We start from the raw sequence: 20,245 nt of genomic DNA, 5'->3' as shown, positions 1-20,245 counted from the left end.
GATTCCTTAGGGTCTTCTGTGCATAAGATCATGTCATCTGCAAATAGAGATACTTTGACTTCTTCCTTGCCAATCTGGATGCCCTTTATTTCTTTATCTAGCCTAATTGCTCTGGCTAGGACCTCCAACACAATGTTGAATAAGAGTGGTGATAAAGGGCATCTTTGTCTGGTTCCCGAACTTAATGGGAATGTTTTCAGGCTCCTTCCATTTAGGGTGATGTTGGCTGTTGGCTTTGTGTAAATGCCCTTTATTATGTTGAGAAATTTTCCTTCTATTCCTATTTTGCTGAGAGTTTTTAAGCATGAATGAGTGTTGAACTTTGTCAAATGCCTTTTCTGCATCAATTGATAAAATCATGTGATTCTTGTCTTTTGTTTTATTTATGTGGTAGATTACATTAATTGTTTTTCTAATGTTGTACCATCCCTGCATACCTAGTATGAACCCCACTTGGACATGGTGAATTATTTTTTTGATATGTTGTTGAATTCTATTGGCTAGAATTTTGTTGAGGGTTTTTGCATCTACATTCATGAGGGCTATAAGTCTATAATTTTCTTTTCTTGTGGTATCTTTTCTGGTTTTGGTATCAGGGATATGATGGCTTCATAAAATGAGTTTGGTAGTATTCCGTCCTTTTCTATGCTCTGAAATACCTTCAGTAGTAGTGGAGTTAACTCTTCTCTGAAAGTTTGGTAGAACTCTGCAGTGAAGCTGTCTGGACCAGGCTTTTTTTTTTGGGAGTTTTTTGATTATCTTTTCAATCTCTTCTTTTGTTATGGGTCTATTTAGTTGTTCTACCTCTGTTTGTGTTAGTTTAGGTAGGTAATGTGTTTCTAGGAACTCATCCATTTCTTCTGGGTTTTCAAATTTGTTTGAGCATAATTTTTCATAGTAATCTGATATAATTCTTTTAATTTCAGTTGGGTCCATTGTAATATCGCCCATCTCACTTCTTATTCGGGTTATTTGCTTCCTCTCCTGTTTTTCTTTTGTCAGTTTGGCCAGTGGCTTATCAATTTTGTGGATTTTTTCAGAAAACCAGCTTTGGGTCTTGTTAATTCTTTCAATTGTTTTTCTGTTTTCTATTTCATTTAGTTCAGCTCTAATTTTTATTATTTGTTGTCTTCTGGTGCCTGAGGGTTTCTTTTCTTGCTCTCTTTCTATTTGTTCAAGTTGTAGGGATAGCTCTTTCATTTTGGCCCTTTCTTGTTCTTGGATGTGTGCATTTATTGATATAAATTGGCCTCTGAGCACCACTTTTGCTGTGTCCCAAATGTTCTGATAGGAAGTGTTTTCATTCTCATTGGACTCTATGAATTTCTTTATTCCATCCTTAATGTCTTCTATAATCCAGTCTTTTTTGAGCAGGGTATTGTTCAGTTTCCAAGTGTTTGATTTCTTTTCCCTGCTTTTCCTGTTATTGATTTCCACTTTTATGGCCTTATGGTCAGAGAAGATGCTTTGTAATATTTCAATGTTTTGGATTCCGCTAAGGCTTGCTTTATGGCCTAATATGTGGTTTATTCTAGAGAATGTTCCACGTGCACTAGAAAAGAAAGTGTACTTCGTTGCTGTTGGGTGGAGTGTTCTGTATATGTCTACGAGGTCAAGTTGGTTGACTGTGGCATTTCGATCTTCCGTGTCTTTATTGAGCTTCTTTCTGGATGTCCTGTCCTTCACCGAAAGTGGTTTGTTGAAGTCTCCTACTATTATTGTGAAGCTGTCTATCTCACTTTTAATGCTGATAGAGTTTGTTTTATGTATCTTGCAGCCCTGTCATTGGGTGCATAAGTATTTAATATGGTTGTATGTTCTTGGTGTGTTGTCCCTTTAGTCATTATATAATGTCCTTCCTTATCCTTTCTGATGGATTTCACTTTAAAGTTTATTTTGTCAGAAATTAATATTGCCACTTCTGCTCTTTTTCGATTGTTGTTTGCTTGATATATTTTTTCCATCCTTTGCATTTTAGTTTGTTTGTGTCTCTTAGTCTAAGATGTGCCTCTTGTAGGCAGCATATAGGCAGATCTTGTTTTTTAATCCATTCTGCCACTCTCTGTCTCTTTATTGGTGCATTTAGTCCATTTACATTCAGATTAATTATGGATAGGTACGAGTTTAGTGCTATCATTTTGATGTCTTTTTTTGTTTGTTGACAGTTTCTTTTTCCCACTTGATTTTATGTGCTGAGTAGATTTTCTTTGTATATTGCCCTTTCCTCATATTTGTTGTTGATTTTGTTTCTGCTGAGTCTGTTATTTTTCCCTTGTATTTTATTTTGATAAGTAGGATAGTTTGTCTCTTTTGTGGTTACCTTATTATTTACCCCTATTTTTCTAAATTTATAACTAACTTTTATTTCTTTGTATTGCCGTATCTTCCTCTCCATACGGAAGGTGTATGATTACATTTCTTAGTCCCTCTTTATTATTTTCATGTTGTCTTCTTTTATACAATAACATTGCCGTTACCCTGTGTTGGGCTTTTTTTTTTTTTTAATCTTGTTTTGTCTGTTTTTTTTTTTTTGGATTTCCCTGTCTGGGTTGACTTCTGGTTGCTCTGCCCAGTGTTCCAGTCTTGGGTCAATACCTGATGTTATTGATTATCTAACCAAAAACTCCCTTTAGTATTTCTTGTAGTTTTGGTTTGGTTTTTATGAATTCCCTCAACTTGTGTTTATCTGGAAATGTCTTAATTTCACCTTCATGTTTAAGAGACAGTTTTGATGGATATATGATTCTTGGCAGGCAATTTTTTTCCTTCAGTTTTTTAAGTAGCCATCCCATTGTCTTCTTGCCTGCATGGTTTCCGCCCAGTAGTCCGAGCTTATTCTTATTGGCTCTCCCTTGTAGGTGACTTTTCTTTTATCCCTCGCTGCTCTTATAATTCTCTCTTTATCTTTGGTTTTGGCAAGTTTGATTATAATATGTCTTGGTGACTTTCTTTTAAGATCTACCTTACGTGGAGTTCGATGAGCATCTTGGATAGATATCGTCTCATCTTTCACAATATCAGGGAAGTTTTCTGCTAACAAATCCTCAACAATTTTCTCTGTATTTTCTGTTATCCCTCCCTGTTCTGGTACTCCAATCACTCGTAGGTTATTTCTCTTGATAGAGCCCCACATGATTCTTAAGTTTTCTTCATTTTTTTAAATTCTTTTATCTGATCTTTCTTCAAATATATTAGTGCCAAGTGATTTATCTTCAAGTTCAGAAGTTCTAGCTTCTACTTGCTCAATCCTGCTCCTCTGATTTTCTATAAAGTTTTCTAATTCTGTTATTTTATTGTTAATCTTCTGAATTTCTGATTGCTGTTTGTCTATGGGTTTTTCCAGCTTGTTAAACTTTTCATTATGTTCCTGAATAATCTTTCTGATTTCTTCAATTGCTTTATCTGTGCATTCCTTGGCTTGTTCTGAGTATTGCCTCGTTTCCTTCCTGATGTCTTGAAGGGTTCTGTATATTAAACTTTTTTGTATTCTGCATCTGGTAATTCCAGGAATGCATCTGAAAGATCCCTGGATTCTTTGTTTTGACAGTCTGCTGAGGTGATCATGGCTTGTTTCTTTATGTGACTTGATATTGACTGTTGTCTCCGAGCCATGTATAAGTTATTATATTAGTTTATGGTTGCTTACTGTGTCGTAGCCGGTTGCTTTGTTTTGTTTTGGTATACCCCTATGGGTTGCTTGAGCGAGCTAGCTTGATTTTTTTCACCTTTGGAGCTCTGATTTCCTGTCCCCAGCTGGCTAGAGCTGTTATCAGGTATATCAGTCTAGGAGTCCATTCAGTTTTCTTGTATGAATTCAGCTCAGGTTTCCAGGGAGCTGATATCAAGTGTGTGGTACAAGCTCTGTCCAACAGTCTCAGAGGGGCAGGGGTGATTGGTGTATATACTGGTATCTGATTGCAGCAGGGGGTCACGCTCTGAACAAGGGAGGGGGCTGAAACCGACCCCCAAGGATCTCTGAGGAAAACGCGTCTCTGTTACCTACAGCGTGCTGGTGGGCGGGCTCTGCAGAGGGACCATGTGTACCCAAAGTTTTTGTCGTAAGGACTGGGAGGTACCAGTTATCCCTGGACCCCTGTCACAGGTGGCTGAGCAACCCAAGTGGAGCCACCAGTCCTTAGGTCCCTGTTGTGGGTAAGTGAGGACCTTGTTTAATAGGCAAAGCAATGTCAAAAGTCAAACACCTACCTCTCACCACACCGCTGAAATGGTTGGAATTTGCCAACAAGGGCCTATTCTCCCGAAATAGGCCCACAGAGGTCCTTGCAGAAGGGAAAGGTGCTCAAGGGCCATGGATGGTTTATGCCTGGACAGGAACCACTTCTCTCCTGAGCTCTCCCAGTTAATGGAGCTAGCAAATTATCTTTTCCCCCCAGTTGCAAACTTTTTCCTTCCCCAAGGCCAGGAGGATGGTTCCAGGTACTCACCAAAGTCTGTCTCAGGCCTAGGGATTCAGCCGCTGAAGCTGGCTTGGGGGTGGGGTGGGGGGCGCTGTAAAATATACCTAAGTACTTAGCTTTTGCCGAGAGCTCCCTTCTTCTCAGGTTCCAGAGGTGTGAGTGGGCTGTGTGGCTGCTGCTTCTCCCTGAGGAAATTGCGGCCGAACGTTAGGACCAGCCGTCCCCCGCCGCTCCGGAAATTGTGCCTGAGGGCTCCCCGCTATTCAGATCAGGTAACTCCTCTCCGTTTCTGAACAGTCTCCTCCTCCCCCTGCCCCTCAGTTCATTGTCTAAGCTTGCCTTTGATGCTCAAGGCTCCTAGCTTGTCACAAATATACTCGTTTCACTTGGTTTTTCAGGTCTTTGTTTTAAAGAGGGCTCGACGGAAGCGTCTGTCTATTCCGCCATATTGGCTCCACCTCCAATTTCTTCTTTTAATGCATTTTTAAGAACAAAGTTTTGGAAATGGAAGTAGCAAAATTTTACTGTTTTAAATGTTCAGTATAGAAAACATTTAAGCATTACATAATCACTGCGTATTATATATTTATGGATACACAAAGTTTTCCCTTAAAAATTATATAACATCTATATAACATATAGACCATCTAACAACTGGTCTCTATTCACCTGGAGCAACAGAGGAAGAAAGAGTCAGGAAGAGAAGGAGGAAATGGAATGTGTAACTATTTGCATCCATGATCAACTGGCTAATTTGCCATGAGGCCAAAATTAGATAGTGCCTGGTTACCATTACTGAATATTTTAATCAAAGATTCTACGGAAGAATCCTATTCAAAAGGGAAAATTTGCAGAACAGAATTTCAAATTGTCATGGACTGCAGACTTTCAGGAGCCATGGAGGCTGGGCAAATCCCTGAAACTATTGCCCAAAGATCATCTTTAGACCTTAGACCAAAAATATCCCCTGAATTCTTCTTAAAACCAAGCAATAGTTTAGCTTAACTAGTGAAAAATATTTGCCCTGAGCACTATGCTCTTTTAAGAACTGTCTGTGTGGGATCAGACTGACAACAGCTACTCCAAAGATTAAATAGGAAACTTAGGAGGCAGTGAATTTATGTTAATGGGGGAGGAACAAGCCAGAAAAACAGGGTGAGAATGGTTCCACTTCTCGAAGAATATAATCAATGTCACTGAATTGTACTTGTAGAAACTGTAGAATAGGTGTATGTTTTACATTCTCAACAACAAAATAATTTTTTAAAAAGCAAATATATAACTATGACAGAGAAAATGGGAGGGCTGCAAGTGATATATTGTTGTGTGCCATTGACTGATTCTTACTCATAATAAACCCCTATGATGGAGTAGAACTGCTATGTAGGGTTTCCTAGGCTGAAATCTTTACAGGAGCAGATCACCAGCGAGTTACAATCACAGGCCTTTTGGTTAATGGCCAAGTGCTTAACCATTGCACCACCAGAACTTCTTGCTAGTGATGTATTCAGTCTTAAATGCACCCAATTAAGTTAAAAATATCTGCTAGTAAATCAAAACTACAAGGAGATACCATCTCACCTCAGCGAGGCTACTAATAATCCAAAACACAAAATAACAAATGTTGGAGACGTTGTGGATAGACTGGAACACTTATACGCTGCTGGTGGGAAGGGAAAATGGCACAACTGCTCTGGAAATAGATTTGGCACTTCCTTAAAAAGTTAGAAATAGAAGTACCATATGTTCCAGCAATCCCACTCTTTGGAGTATATCCTAGAGAAATAAGAGCCATTACACTAATAGATATATGTTGTTGTTGTTGTTGTTAGGTGCCGTCAAGCTGGTTCTGATTCATAGCGACCCTACGCACAACAGAATGCAACACTGCCCCGTCCTGAGCCATCCTTACAATTGTTGTTATGCTTGAGCTCATTGTTGCAGTCACTGTGTGAGGCCATCTTGTTGAGGGTCTTCCTCTTTTCCACTGACCCTGTACTCTGCCAAGCATAATGTCCTTCCCCAGGGACTGATCCTTCCTGACAACTTGTCCAAAGTATGTAGGACACAGTCTCACCATCCTTGCTTCTAAGGAACATTCTGGTTGTACTTCTTCTAAGACAGATTTGTTCCTTCTTTTGGCAGTCCATGGTATATTCAATATTCTTCGCCAACACCACATTTCAAAGGCATCAATTCTTCTTCAGTCTTTCGTATTCATTGTCCAGCTTTCACATGCATATGATGCGATTGAAAATACCATGGCTTGGGTCAGGCGCACCTTAGTCTTCAAGGTAACATCTTTGCTCTTCAACACTTTAAAGAAGTCCTTTGCAGCAGATTTGCCTGATGCAATGCATCTTCTGATTTCTTGACTGTTGCTTCCATGGGTGCTGATTGTGGATCCCAGTAAAATGAAATCCTTGACAACTTCAATCTTTTCTCCGTTTATCATGATGTTGCTCATTGGCCCAGTTGTAAGGATTTTTGTTTTCTTTATGTTGAGGTGCAATCCATACTGAAGGCTGTGGTCTTTGATCTTTATTAGTAAGTGCTTCAAGTCCTCTTCACTTTCAGCAAGCAAGGTTGTGTCATCTGCATAACACAGGTTGTTAATGAGTCTTCCTCCAATCCTGTTGCCCCATTCTTCTTCATATATTCCAGCTTCTCAGATTATTTGTTCAGCATACAGATTGAATAGGTATGGTGAAGGAATACAACCCTGACACACACCTTTCCTGACTTTAAACTAATCAGTACCCCCTTGTTCTGTCTGAACAACTGCCTCTTGATTTATGTACAGGTTCCTCATGAGCACAATAAGTGTTTTGGAATTCCCATTCTTTGCAATGTTATCCATAATTTGTTATGATCCACATAGTCGAATGTCTTTGCATAGTCAATAAAACACAGGTAAACATCCATCTGGCATTCTCTGCTTTCAGCCAGGACCCATCTGACATCAGTAATGATATCCCTGGTTCCACATCCTCTTCTGAAACCAGCCTGAATTTCTGGCAGTTCCCTGTCAGTATACTTATACCCATATTCATTGCAGCACTGTTTATAATAACAAGAAGATGGAAACAACCTAGATGCCTATCTATGGATGAATGGATAAACTAATCATGGTAGATTCACACAGTGGAATACTACAAAGCGATAAAGAACAATGATGAATCTGCAAAACATCTCATAACAGGGATGAATCTGGAAGGCATTATGCTGAGTGAAATTAGTCAGCCACAAAAGGACAAATATTGTGAGGCCACTATTATAAGAATTCAAGAAAAGCTTTAAAAGCAGAAGAAAACATTATTTAATGGTTACAAGGGTGGGGAGAGTGGGAGAGGGTATTCACTAACTAGGTAGTAGATAAAAATTATCTTAGGTGAAGGGAAGGACAATACACAATACAGGGGATGTCAGCATTACAGGACTAAACCAAAAGCTAAGAAGTTTCCTGAATACAACCAAACCCTTTGAGGAACAGAGTAGCAGGGACGGGGATCTGGGGACAATGGTTTCAGGGAACAACTAGGTCAGTTGGCATAACAAAGTCTATTAAGAAAATGTTCTGTGTTCCACTTTGGTGAGTGGCGTCTGGGGTCTTAAAAGCTTACGAGTGGTCATCTAAGTTGTGTCAGTTTGTCCCTACTGACCTGGAGCAAAGAAAAATGAAGAACACTAAAGACACAAGGAAAATATGAGCCAAGAGACAGAAAGGGCTACATAACCAGAGACTCCATCAGCCTGAGACCAGAGGAATTAGATGGTGCCCTGCTACCACCAATGACAGCTCTGACAGGGAACTCAACAGAGGGCCCCTGATGGAACAGGAGAAAAGTGAGGTGCAGAACTCAAATTCTAGTAAAAAGACCAGACTTAATGTTCCAACTGAGACTGGAGGGACCCCAGAAGACATGGCCCCAGACCCTCCGTTAGCCCAAAACTGACACCATTCCCCAAGACAACTCTTCAGACAAAGATTAGACTGCACTATAAGACATTTATAAGACATAAAATGATACTTGTGAAGAGTGTGCTTCTTAGCTTAAGTAGATAAAAAAAAAAAATTTTTTTTTTTTTTTTAAGTAGATACATGATACTAAATAGGCAGCTCCTGTCCAGAGGGGAGATGAGAATGCAGAAAGAGACAGGAGCTGGTTGAATTCAAAAAAAAAAAGAATGGACATGGGAAATACAGGGTGTAAAAAGAAGTGAGCTGTCACGTTATAGGCAGAGCAAGTAGGGTCACATAACAATATGGGTATAAATTTTTTTTTTATGAGAAACTAACTTGAACTGTAAACTTTCACTTAAAGCACAATAAAAAAATTTTTTTTTTTTAAATATTTGCTAAACAGTCATTTGTATTAGAGACTAGGCAGTCTGTTGTTAGATTCCACTAATAGGAAAATTAGGGCAGACTTTAAATACCTGTGAGTTGGATTGAACAATAAAAATATTTTTCTACATGTATTTTCAGAGTCTTAGAATAAAAGGTACACGTTGCCATCCAGTTGACCCAACTCGTAATGACCCTATATGACAGAGTAGAACTGCTCTGCAGTGTTTTCAAGACTGTAATCTTTATGGACCCCCATGGGTCTGTCAGCTTGTCGTACTGTGGGGAATTGCTTGTTGCTATGATGCTGGAAGATATGCTACTGGCATTCAAATACTGGCAGGATCACCATGGCAGATAGGTTTCAGCTGAGCTACCAGACTAAGACAGACTAGGAAGAAGGACCGGGCAATCTACGTCTGAAAAGAATTAGCCAGTGAAAACCTTATGAAACAGCAGTAGGACATTGTCGGATACAGTGCTGGAAGATGAGCTCCTCAGGTTGGAAGGCACTGAAAAGATGACTGGGGATGAGCTGACTCCTCAAAGAGTTGACCTTAATGACATGGATGGAATCAAGCTTTCAGGACCTCCATTTGCTGATGGGGCATGACTCAAAATAAGAAGAAAGAGCTGCAAACATCCATTAATAATTAGAACATGGAATGTACAAAGTATGAATCTAGGAAAGATGACAGGCATCAAAAATGATATGGAACACATAAGCATCAATATCCTAGGCATAAGCTGACATGGACTGGTATTGGCCATTTTGAATCAGACGATCATATTGTCTACTACACTGGGAATAACAACTTGAAGAGAAATGACGTTATGATATCTTCAAAAGGAACATTTCAAGGTCTAACCTGAAGTACAGTACTGTCAGTGTTAGGAAAATATCATACTCCTACAAGGAAGACCAGTAAATACGACTATTATTCAGATTTACCCACCAACCACTAAGGCCAAAGATGAAGAAATTAAGGATTTTTACTAACTTCTGCTGTCTGAAATTGATTGAACACACAATCAGTATGCATTGGTAATTACTGGTATTAATGGTAATTACTGATAATCACTGCAATATGAAAGTTGGAAACAAAGAAGGATTCACAGTTGGAAAATATGGCCTTGGAGATGCAAACTATGTCAGAGATTGCATGATAGAATTTTGCAGTTCCAACAACTTCTTCATTCTAAATACCTTTTTTTTTTACCAGCATAAGTGGTGACTATACACGTGGACATCACCAGATAGAATACACAGGAATCAAATCAACTGCATCCATGGAAAGAGATGATGGAAAAGCTCAATATCCTCAGTCGGAACAAGGCCAAGGGCTGACTACAGAACAGACCATCAATTGCTCGTATGCAAGTTCAAGTTGAAGCTGGAGAAAATCAAAACAAGTCCAGGAGACCTAAAGTATGGCCTTGAGTATATCCCACCTGAATTTAGAGAAAATCTCATGAATAAAAAAAAAACCAAAAAACCAAACCCACTGCCATCGAGTCAATTCCAACTCATAGCGACCCTATAGGACAGAGTAGAACTGCCCCGTAGAGTTTCCGAGGAGTGCCTGGTGGATTCGAACTGCCGACCTTTTGGTCAGCAGCCATAGCACTTAACCACTACACCACCAGGGTATCTTATGAATAGACTTGATGAATTGAATACTAATGACTGAAGAACAGACAATTTTTGGAATGAAAACAAGGATATCATACATGAATAAAGCAAGAGATCACTAAAAAGAGAGTAAAGAAAGAAAAGACCAAAATGGATGTCAGAAGAGATTCTGAAACTTGCTCTTAAATATCGAGCACCTAAAGCAAATATAAGAAATGATGAAGTAAAATAGCCAAACAGAAGATTTCAAACACTGACTCAAGAAGACAAAGTATTATAATGATATGTGCAAAGATCTGGAATTAGAAAATCAAAGGGAAGAACATGCTTGGCATTTCTCAAGCTGAAAGAACCGAAGGAAAAATTCAAGCTTCTAGTTGTAATATTGAAGGATTCTATGGGGAAAATTGGATTACACCTCAAGATAAAGAAAACAGAAATCCTCACAACTGGACCAATAAGTAACATCATAATAAACGGAGAAAAGATTGAAGTTGTCAAGGATTTCATTTTACTGGGATCCACAATCAACACCCACGGAAGCAGCAGTCAAGAAATCAAAAGATGCATTGCACTGGGCAAATCTGTTGTAAAGGAACTGTTTAAAGTGTTGAAAAGCAAAGATGTCACCTTGAAGACTAAGGTGCGCCTGACCCAGGCCATGGTATTTTCAATCACATCATATGCGTGTGAAAGCTGGACAATGAATAAGGAAGACCAAAGAAGAATCAACACCTTTGAATTGTGATTTTGGCGAAGAATACTGAATATACTATGGACTGCTGAAAGAACCAACAAATCTGTTCTAGAAAAAGTACAACCAGAATGCTCCTTAGAAGCAAGGGTGGTGAGACTGCGTCTTACATACTTTGGACATGTTGTCAGGAGGGATCAGTTCCTGGAGAAGGACATCATGCTTGGTAAAGTACAGGGTCAGCAGAAAAGAGGAAGACCCTCAAGGAGATGGATCGACACAGTGCCTGCAACAATCGGCTCAAGCGTAACAACAATTGTAAGGATGGAGCAGGACTGGGCAGCATTTCGTTCTGTTGCGCATAGGGTCGCTATGAGTTGGAACCAACTCGATGGCACTTAACAACAACAACATGGGGAAAATATTAAACAATGAAGGAACCATCAAAAGAAGATGGAAGGTATACACAGAGTCACTATACCAAAAAGAATTTGTTGATGTTCAACCATTTCAGGAGGTAGCATTTAATCAGGACTCGATAGTACTGAAAGAAGAAGTCCAAGAGGTACTGAAGACCTTGGTGAACAACAAGGCTGCAGGAACGGATGGAATACCGATTGAGATGTTTCAGCAAACAGATGCAGAGCTGGAAGTGCTCACTTATCTATGCCAAGAAATTTGGAAGACAGTTACCTGGCCAACTGACTGGAAGAGATCCATATTTATGTCCATTCTCAAGAAATGCCACTCAGCTGAATGGGGAAATTATCCGACAATATCATCAATATTACATGAAAGTAAAATTTTGCTGAAGATCTTTCAAAAGCTGCTGCACCAAGTACATCAACAGGGAACTTCCAGAAATTCAAGCCAGATTCAGAAGAGGATCCTGGCTGAAAGCAGGGAATATCAGAAAAATGTTTGTGTTTTGTTGACTATGCAAAAGCATTCGACTGTGTGGATCCTAACGAATTATGGGTAACATTATGAAGAATGGGAATTCCAGAACACTTAATTGTGCTCATGAGGAATCCATACGTAGATCAAGAGGCTGTCATTCGAACAGAACAAGGGGATACCGAGTGGTTTAAAGTCAGAAAAGGTATGTGTCAGGGTTGTGCCCTTTCCCCATACTTATTAAATCTGTATGCTGAGCAGATAACCTGAGAAGCTGGACGTTATGAAGAAGAATGGGTCATCAAGATTGGAGGCAGACTCATTAACAACCTGTGATATGCAGATGACAAAACCTTGCTTGCTGAAAGAGAAGAGGACTTAAAGCGCTTACCAATGAAGATCAAAGACCACAGCCTTCAGTATGGATTACACCTCAACACAAAAAAAAAAAAAAACCCTCACTATTGAACTAATATGCAACATCATGACACACGGAGAAAAGATTTTGTTTTACTTGGACCCACAATCAACACCCATGGAAGTAGCAGTTGAGAAATCAAATGAGTTGTTGCATCGGGCAAATCTGCTGCAAAAGACCTCTTTAAAGTGTTAAAAAGCAAAGATGTCACTTTGAAGACTAAGGTGCACTTGACCCAAACCATGGTGTTTTCAATTGCCTTATATCCATGTGAAACCTGGACACTGAATAAGGAAGACTGAAGAAGAATTGACACCTTGGAATTAAGGTGTTGGTGAATATTGAATACACCATGGACTGCCAAAAGAATGAACAAACCTGTCTTGGAAGGTGTACAGCCAGAATGCTCCTTAAAAGCAAGGATGGTGAGGCTGTGTCTCACATATTTTGGACACGTTTTCAGAAGGGATCAATCCCTGTCATGCTTGGTAAAGTAGAAGGTCAGTGAAAAATTGGAAGACCCTCAAGGAGATGGATTTACACAGTGGCTGCCAACAAAGGGCTCAAGAATAACAATGATTGTAGGGATGGATTAGAATGGGTACTGTTCCGTTCTGTTGTACACAGGGTTGCTATGAGTCACCTCATAGTGTAATTTATGATGAATGACTCTTAATGTTAATAATATGCTGTATGTAACATATGTATTGTTAATAATATTGTATTTCTCTATGTAAGTAGTTACATTTATTAGTAGCCACGTAAAATCCTGTATAATCATTAGGCTTTTAAACTGGAAGAGAGTTTGAGCTCTTCTTGTGTCATCATCTATTCCATCACCTATGTTTCCCTAGGGAAATGTAAGACACTTGTAGGTGAGGTGACGTACTAAAGATGACACGGCTTCAAACTACGGCAAAACTGACCCCACACCCCGGTCCTTCTGAAGCCCCAGTCCAGCATTCGTGCTTCTGAACCACCCTGCCTGCTTTAAGGTACTGAATGGTAGAAATTTATTGTTCTTACTGCCACAATCCATGGGAATTTGTTGCACATAGAGTTTTTTTTTTTAATAGGTATCATGAGATTTTATAGGTACCATGAGATTGGAGCCCTGGTAGCACTGTGCTTAAGTGCTATGACTGCTAACCAAAAGGCCAGCAGTTTGAATTCACCAGCTGCTCCTTGGAAACCCTATAGGGCAATTCTACTCTGTTTTATAGGGTCGCTATGGGTTGGAATCGACTCCAAGGCAATGAGTTTGTTTTTTTTTTGTTGTTGTTGTTGGTTTATGCAGTTTAAAGTTTTGTTACTTTTTTTTTTTCTAGAAAAGATACACTTTTGTTTGACTTTAAATCTAATTCAAACCTGAAAGGAGGAATATGAGACAAAGAGTGACAGGTTGATTGAATCACTCTAAACAGCATCAGAAATTATCTACAGTTATTATTGAACAGACAACCCTCCTTCCTCAGACCTCTGAATCATATTCTTGGGGCCTGAGAGTCCAGTGTCTAAGTTTCTAACCAGGTTGCAGGTGATTTAGGCACTGAACGAAGTTGAAAAGTCTGCTCTAAACCCATTGAAACAACTGCAATTTTTTAAAGGGTACATATTTACGTCAGGTTTTTAATAAATACAGGATGCCTGTTTACTTCCCATGACATTGTAGAGAGCTGTGTAGGATTCACATATAAAGAAAGACTAGTTACCTCATGAAATCATGAGTTGATGGCAGTGCAAGAAGGGAAATGAAAAAGGGAAGGCTGAAAGAGGAAGAGGCAGGGAAAGAAGGGAAGGCGAGGGTGAGTGAAGATACCAGTTAGCAAGAAAAGATGAGTGTCTATCCCAGCTAATCTGTTCAAATGGAGTGTGACCTTCATCTGTGTTATTTTTATAGGTCACCCCAGGAGAGAACAGACTTCAGTCTTATTTCCACCTGTCTTTGTCTTCAAGTTCTCATAGCCTTCTCGTAATCTAAATGATTTCACAATTCTGTGTTGTAACTTTCTTAAGGCTTTTCTTTATAAAGCAAACATCTATAAGGCACTGTTATCTCCTTGAGCAATTATCCCCTTGAGCACGATAGCAAGACCCCTAGAATGCCTGCGTAAATTGACACACGGCATTCATTTCTGTGCTGACTTTGAACGTGTTCCAAGCTATGCTCTGGGACCAGATAAAGACTTCTTTCCGTCTGTTGAAAAGGCCTGGTGAGCTGGAGAGAGTAACTTGAAGCAAAGGAAATTGGAAAAAAATGAAAAGGCAACTCTATAGCGAAAATACATTAGCAATCTGATCGCTTAAAAGCAAAACTAAATCCTGTAGTGATGGAAAGGATGGAGACAGAGGTAGGTAAGCCAGACCTTTCTCTTAAGAAAAAAAACAATCACAGACATGAGCTGGCTGCAGTAAAATAAGTAAATAAAATGAAAGAAAAGATAAATTACTGATTTTTCCCTCTCTGTATTAGTAATAGAAAAAGAATAAAGCAACCCCAAATGGTGATTTAGCAGTTTTTGACAAGGCAATAATGAAACAATTCCAAAATAGAAATGAGGTCTGGAACCCTAAATGGTATCTTCTTCCTAGCTGGGATCCAGAATAAGGAGAGCCAAGGTTAACACAAAAATACCAACCTTCTCATTGGGTCAGTGACAGTCTCCATAAACCCTTACATGGCCTGGAACAAATGGAAGTCCTGCACGGAGAAGCATGACGCTGCCCCTTATAAGTCGAGTGGAGTACTGTCTTCCTCTGTGTCCCTCAAGAGGAAGAGCATCTAACAGAGTGTCTGCCATTCCTGAGTAGGTGGTTCCCTGTGTGGTCCCCAGACCCGCAGCATCAGCATCACCTGGGCACTTGCTAGAAAATGCAAATTCCTGGCCCCACACCAGGCCTGCTAAAATCGGAAACTCAGGAGAGGGTCCCAGCCATCTGCATTTCAACAAGCATGCCAGGTGATTCCAGTGCCATGGCAGCATGAGGACCGCCATCCTAAATCACACCCATAGATCCATTCAAGCTTTTCTGAAGGTCGTGTAAGATGAAACGTTATCCTGCAGCCAGACATCATGCCTTTAGGGTTCACATTGCCACGGGATTCTGCTTTTCCAACCTGTCTGGAGCTACAACACAGAAGGCCAAACTGACACCTTCTCCCTCAGAAGACCAGAAGAATACAGGCCTCTCCCCAACAATATCCTGGGAAACATCGTCTCAGGCCATGAAGACAATGATGTGGAGTGCCACAGGGGGTCATGCCACTGGAACTCATCCAGTTGTCTAGGATCAAGGGGGTAATCCTCTTCATTCAGAAGTGGGCCATGAGGAGTTAATTCTAACTCAACACTGGCCAAAGTGACATGAATTCAGAGAGGGTTGTAGCTCTCTGGGTGACAGGATTGGACCAGAAAACAGTTCATGTTGACTTTGTATATTTTCAGTCCAGAGGATGGCAAGACTTCAGCTCACTTACTTTGGACAAGTCATCAGCAAAGACTAATCGCTGGAGAAGGACATGATGTTTGATAAGGTAGAGGGCCAGTGAAAACAAGGGAAACCTCAATGAGATGGATTGACACAATAACTATAACAATAGACTCAAACATATCAATGATCGTAAGATGGCACAGGATCAGGCGGGCAACGTTTCATTCTGTTGTGGATAAAGCCACCATGAGTCAGAGCCAACTCGATGGCAACTAACAAAAACAACACTTTCTAATTTATATTTTTTTAAAGAGACTTTTTCTTTAATTTCTTGTGTGCTAAGATTTCGGAATTCTTGGAATTTCCCTGGCCCCCCAATAATGGTCTAATATATTCCTTTATTTAAAAATTGTAAACTTTCTATTTACTTAGTGAGATTATTGTAATAATCAAGATAGAATTCACAAACCATAAGATCCACCTTCTTCAAGTGTGCTTTGGTGGATTTTATTATGTTCACCAAGTTGCCCAACCACCACTGCTGTCTAGTTCTCGGACTGGGACGCCGAGCTGTTTCCCACTCCTTTTTCCCTGGGAAGAGTGTTGCTTTCTCTGAGCGTCCCCATGAGACCTTCATAGAATAGAACAGATCCACGCTCATGGTAATGGCAGAGACTCACAGGCGGCCATGGGTGAATCTGAATCAAATAGAAAATATCTTGAGTTATAATTTGTTTCCTAATTCCTGCCATATTTGAGAGCAAAAACTCCAGTCCAGTTACATAAAGTGTCTGGTATGATTTTTATTCCTCTTTTTGTCTAGATCCTCAAAGATTTAGAGAAATTCTAATATCCTAGATTTTGACAGAAACCAGAGGGTAAAAATGAACAAACCCCTAAACTCTTCTTTATCTTCCAGATGTTAGTTATCAAATTCTGGGGAAAGGTAAAGGATGTTGAGCCAGGATGGCTAAATTTATTTTAGCAATGAAAAAACTCCAACATACATATGGACACCAGGTTTCCCCAGTAGGGGTGGCGAAGTTGGGGGAAAAAAAACAAAACAAAACAAAACAAAAGGGTCAACTTGGACTCATGGCGGCTCCAGGTGTGTCAGAGTAGGACTGTGCTCCATAGGGTTTTCAATGGCTGATTTTCCTTTTTCTGGAAGTAGATCACCAGGCCTTTCTTACAAAGCTCCTCTGGGGATACTGTAATCCCCAAACTTTCGGGTAGCAGCAAAGCTCTTAACTGTTTGCACCACCCAGGGACTCTGAAGTGGGGGGTATATAAGTCTTAAAATAGCAAATCCCCCACGTGTCTGTCAGTTTCTTGTACTGTGGGGGCTTGTGTGTTGCTATGATGCTGGAAGCTATGCCACCGGTATTCAGATACCAGCAGGGTCACCCATGGAGGACAGGTTTCAGCTGAGTTTCCAAACTAAGACAGAGTAGGAAGAAGGACCCAGCAGTCTACTTCTGAAAAGCATTAGCCAGTGAAAACCTTCTGAATAGCAGCGGAACATTGTCTGATAACGTGCTGGAAGATGAGCCCCCCAGGTTGGAAAGCACTCAAAAGATGACTGGGGAAGAGCTGCCTTCTCAATGTAGAGTCAACCTTAATGATGTGGATGGAGTCAAGCTTTCGGGACCTTCATTTGCTGATGTGGCACAACTCAAAATGAGAAGAAAGAGCTGCAAACATCCGTTAATAATCGGAGCCTGGAATGTACAAAGTATGAATCTAGGAAAATTGGAAATCATCAAAAATGAAATGGAAGGCATAAACTTCGATATCCTAGGCATTAGATAGCTGAAATGCACTGGTATTGGCCATTTTGAACCAGACAATCACATAGTATACTACGCTGGGAATGACAACTTGAAGAGCAATGGTGTTGAATTCATTGTCAAAAAGAACGTTTCAAAATCTATCCTGAAGTACAACTCTGTCAGTGATGGGATAATATCCATAAGCCTACAAGGAAGACCAGTTAATATGACTATCATTCAAATTTATGCACCACCACTAGGGCCAAAGATAAAGAAATAGAAGGCTTTTATCAGCTGCTGCAGTCTGAAATTGATCAAACATACAATCAAGCTGAAAGAACTGGAGAAAAAATTCAAGCCTCAAGTTGCAATAGTGAACGATTCCATGGGGGAAATATTAAATGATGCAGGAAGCATCAAAAGAAGATGGAAGGAATACACAGAGTCATTATAGCAAAAAGTATTAGTCGATGTTCAACCATTTCAAGAGGTGGCATATGGTCAGGAACGGATGATACTGAAGGAAGAAGTCCAAGCTGCTCTGAAGGCATTGGAAAAAACAAGGTTCTAGCAATTGATGGAATATCAATTGAGATGTTTCAACAAACAGATGCAGCACTGGAGGTGCTCACTCGTCTATGCCAAGAAATATGGAAGACAGCTTCCTGGCCAACTGACTGGAAGAGATCTATATTTATGCCTATTCCCAAGAAAGGTGATCCAACCGAATGTGGAAATTATAGAACAATATCATTAATATCACAAGCAAGCAAAGTTTTGCTGAAGATCATTCAAAAACGGCTGCAGCAGTATATCAAGAGGGAACTGCCAGAAATTCAGGCCGGTATCAGAAGAGGACGTGGAACCAGGGATATCATTGCTGATGTCAGATGGATCCTGGCTGAAAGCAGAGAATACCAGAAGGTTGTTTACCTGTGTTTTATTGACTATGCAAAGGCATTCGGCTGTGTGGATCATAACAAACTATGGATAACACTGCAAGAATGGGAATTCCAGAACACTTAATTGTGCTCATGAGGAACCTTTACATGGATCAAGAAGCAGTTGTTTGGACAGAACAAGGGGATACTTATTGGTTGACAGTCAGGAAAGGTGTGCGTCAGGGTTGTATTCCTTCACCATACCTATTCAATCTGTATGCTGAACAAATAATCTGAGAAGCTAGACTATATGAAGAAGAATGGGGCATCAGGATTGGAGGAAGACTCATTAACAACCTGCATTATGCAGATGGTACAACATTGCTTGCTGAAAGTGAAGAGGACTTGAAGCACTTACTAATGAAGATCAAAGACCACAGCCTTCAGTATGGATTGCACCTCAACATAAAGAAAACAAAAATCCTCACAACTGGACCAATGAGCAACATCATGATAAACAGAGGAAAGATTGAAGTTGTCAAGGATTTCGTTTTACTTGCATCCACAATCAACGCCCATGGAAGCAGCAGTCAAGAAATCAAAAGACGCATTGCATTGGGTAAATCTGCTGCAAAGGACCTCTTCAAAGTTTTGAAGATCAAAGATGTCACCCTGAAGACTAAGGTGTGCCTGACCCAAGCCATGGTATTTTCAATCACATCATGTGCATGCGAAAGCTGGACAATGAATAAGGAAGACTGGAGAAGAGTTGATGCCTTTGAATTGTGGTGCTGGCGAAGAATATTGAACATACAATGGGCTGCCAAAAAAACGAACAAACCTGTTTTGGAGGAAGTGCGACCAGAATGCTCCTTAGAAGCAAGGATGGTGAGACTGCGTCTTACATACTTTGGACATGTTGTCGGGAGGGACCAGTCCCTGGAGAAGGACATCATGCTTGGCAGAGTACAGGGTCAGCAGAAAAGAGGAAGACCCTCAATGAGGTGGATTGACACGGTGGCTGCAACAACGAGCTCAAGCATAACAACGATTGTGAGGATGGCGCAGGACCAGGCAGTGTTTCATTCTGTTGTGCATAGGGTCGCTATGAGTCAGAATCTACTCGATGGCACCTAACAACAACAACAACAAAATAGCAAATGTTAAAATAAGACCCACTGGCTCTCAGGCAGAAGGCTGTGGAGAAGCAAGGATGCTTTGGGGAGGGAGCCACCCTGCGATGCCGGAGATGGGTCTGCAGCCTAAGGAATACAGACGGGTTGTCTCCCTCTTCGTCTTGTTACCCACGCCCCCACGTCCTTCTGGAAAGTGTTGCTATGAATCCAGGCTTCCAACTCTTTGGAGTCAGATCTGAGATCCCACCCATCTCATCTGACCATGTTACAGTTAGCACTGACTCTGCACAACATACTTGGGACCTAAGGAAGAGCCAAACAGAGGAGGAAATCCACTTGGAGGAGCCCTGGAAGCACAGCCCAGCCTCTTGAGCTTCCCACATCCTCCTGGAGGCTGGCCAGGTATTGTCCCATACGTCCACATAACTGAGAGGAGTCCATTGTGGTGAAACACAGAGAAAGGAAGGTTTGATCTCAAATTGAATGCATATACCAGTTGCCATCAAAACAGTTTTAACTCATGGTGACCCCAGGTATGTCAGAATAGAACTGCACTCCACAGGGTTTTCAATGGTTGATTTTTCTGAAGTAAATCGCCAGACTTATCTTCCAAAGC

The sequence above is a fragment of the Elephas maximus genome, chromosome 2, assembly GCF_024166365.1.
Source record: "Elephas maximus indicus isolate mEleMax1 chromosome 2, mEleMax1 primary haplotype, whole genome shotgun sequence".
Classification (NCBI taxonomy): Eukaryota; Metazoa; Chordata; class Mammalia; order Proboscidea; family Elephantidae; genus Elephas; species Elephas maximus.
This window is presented reverse-complemented; position numbering follows the sequence as displayed.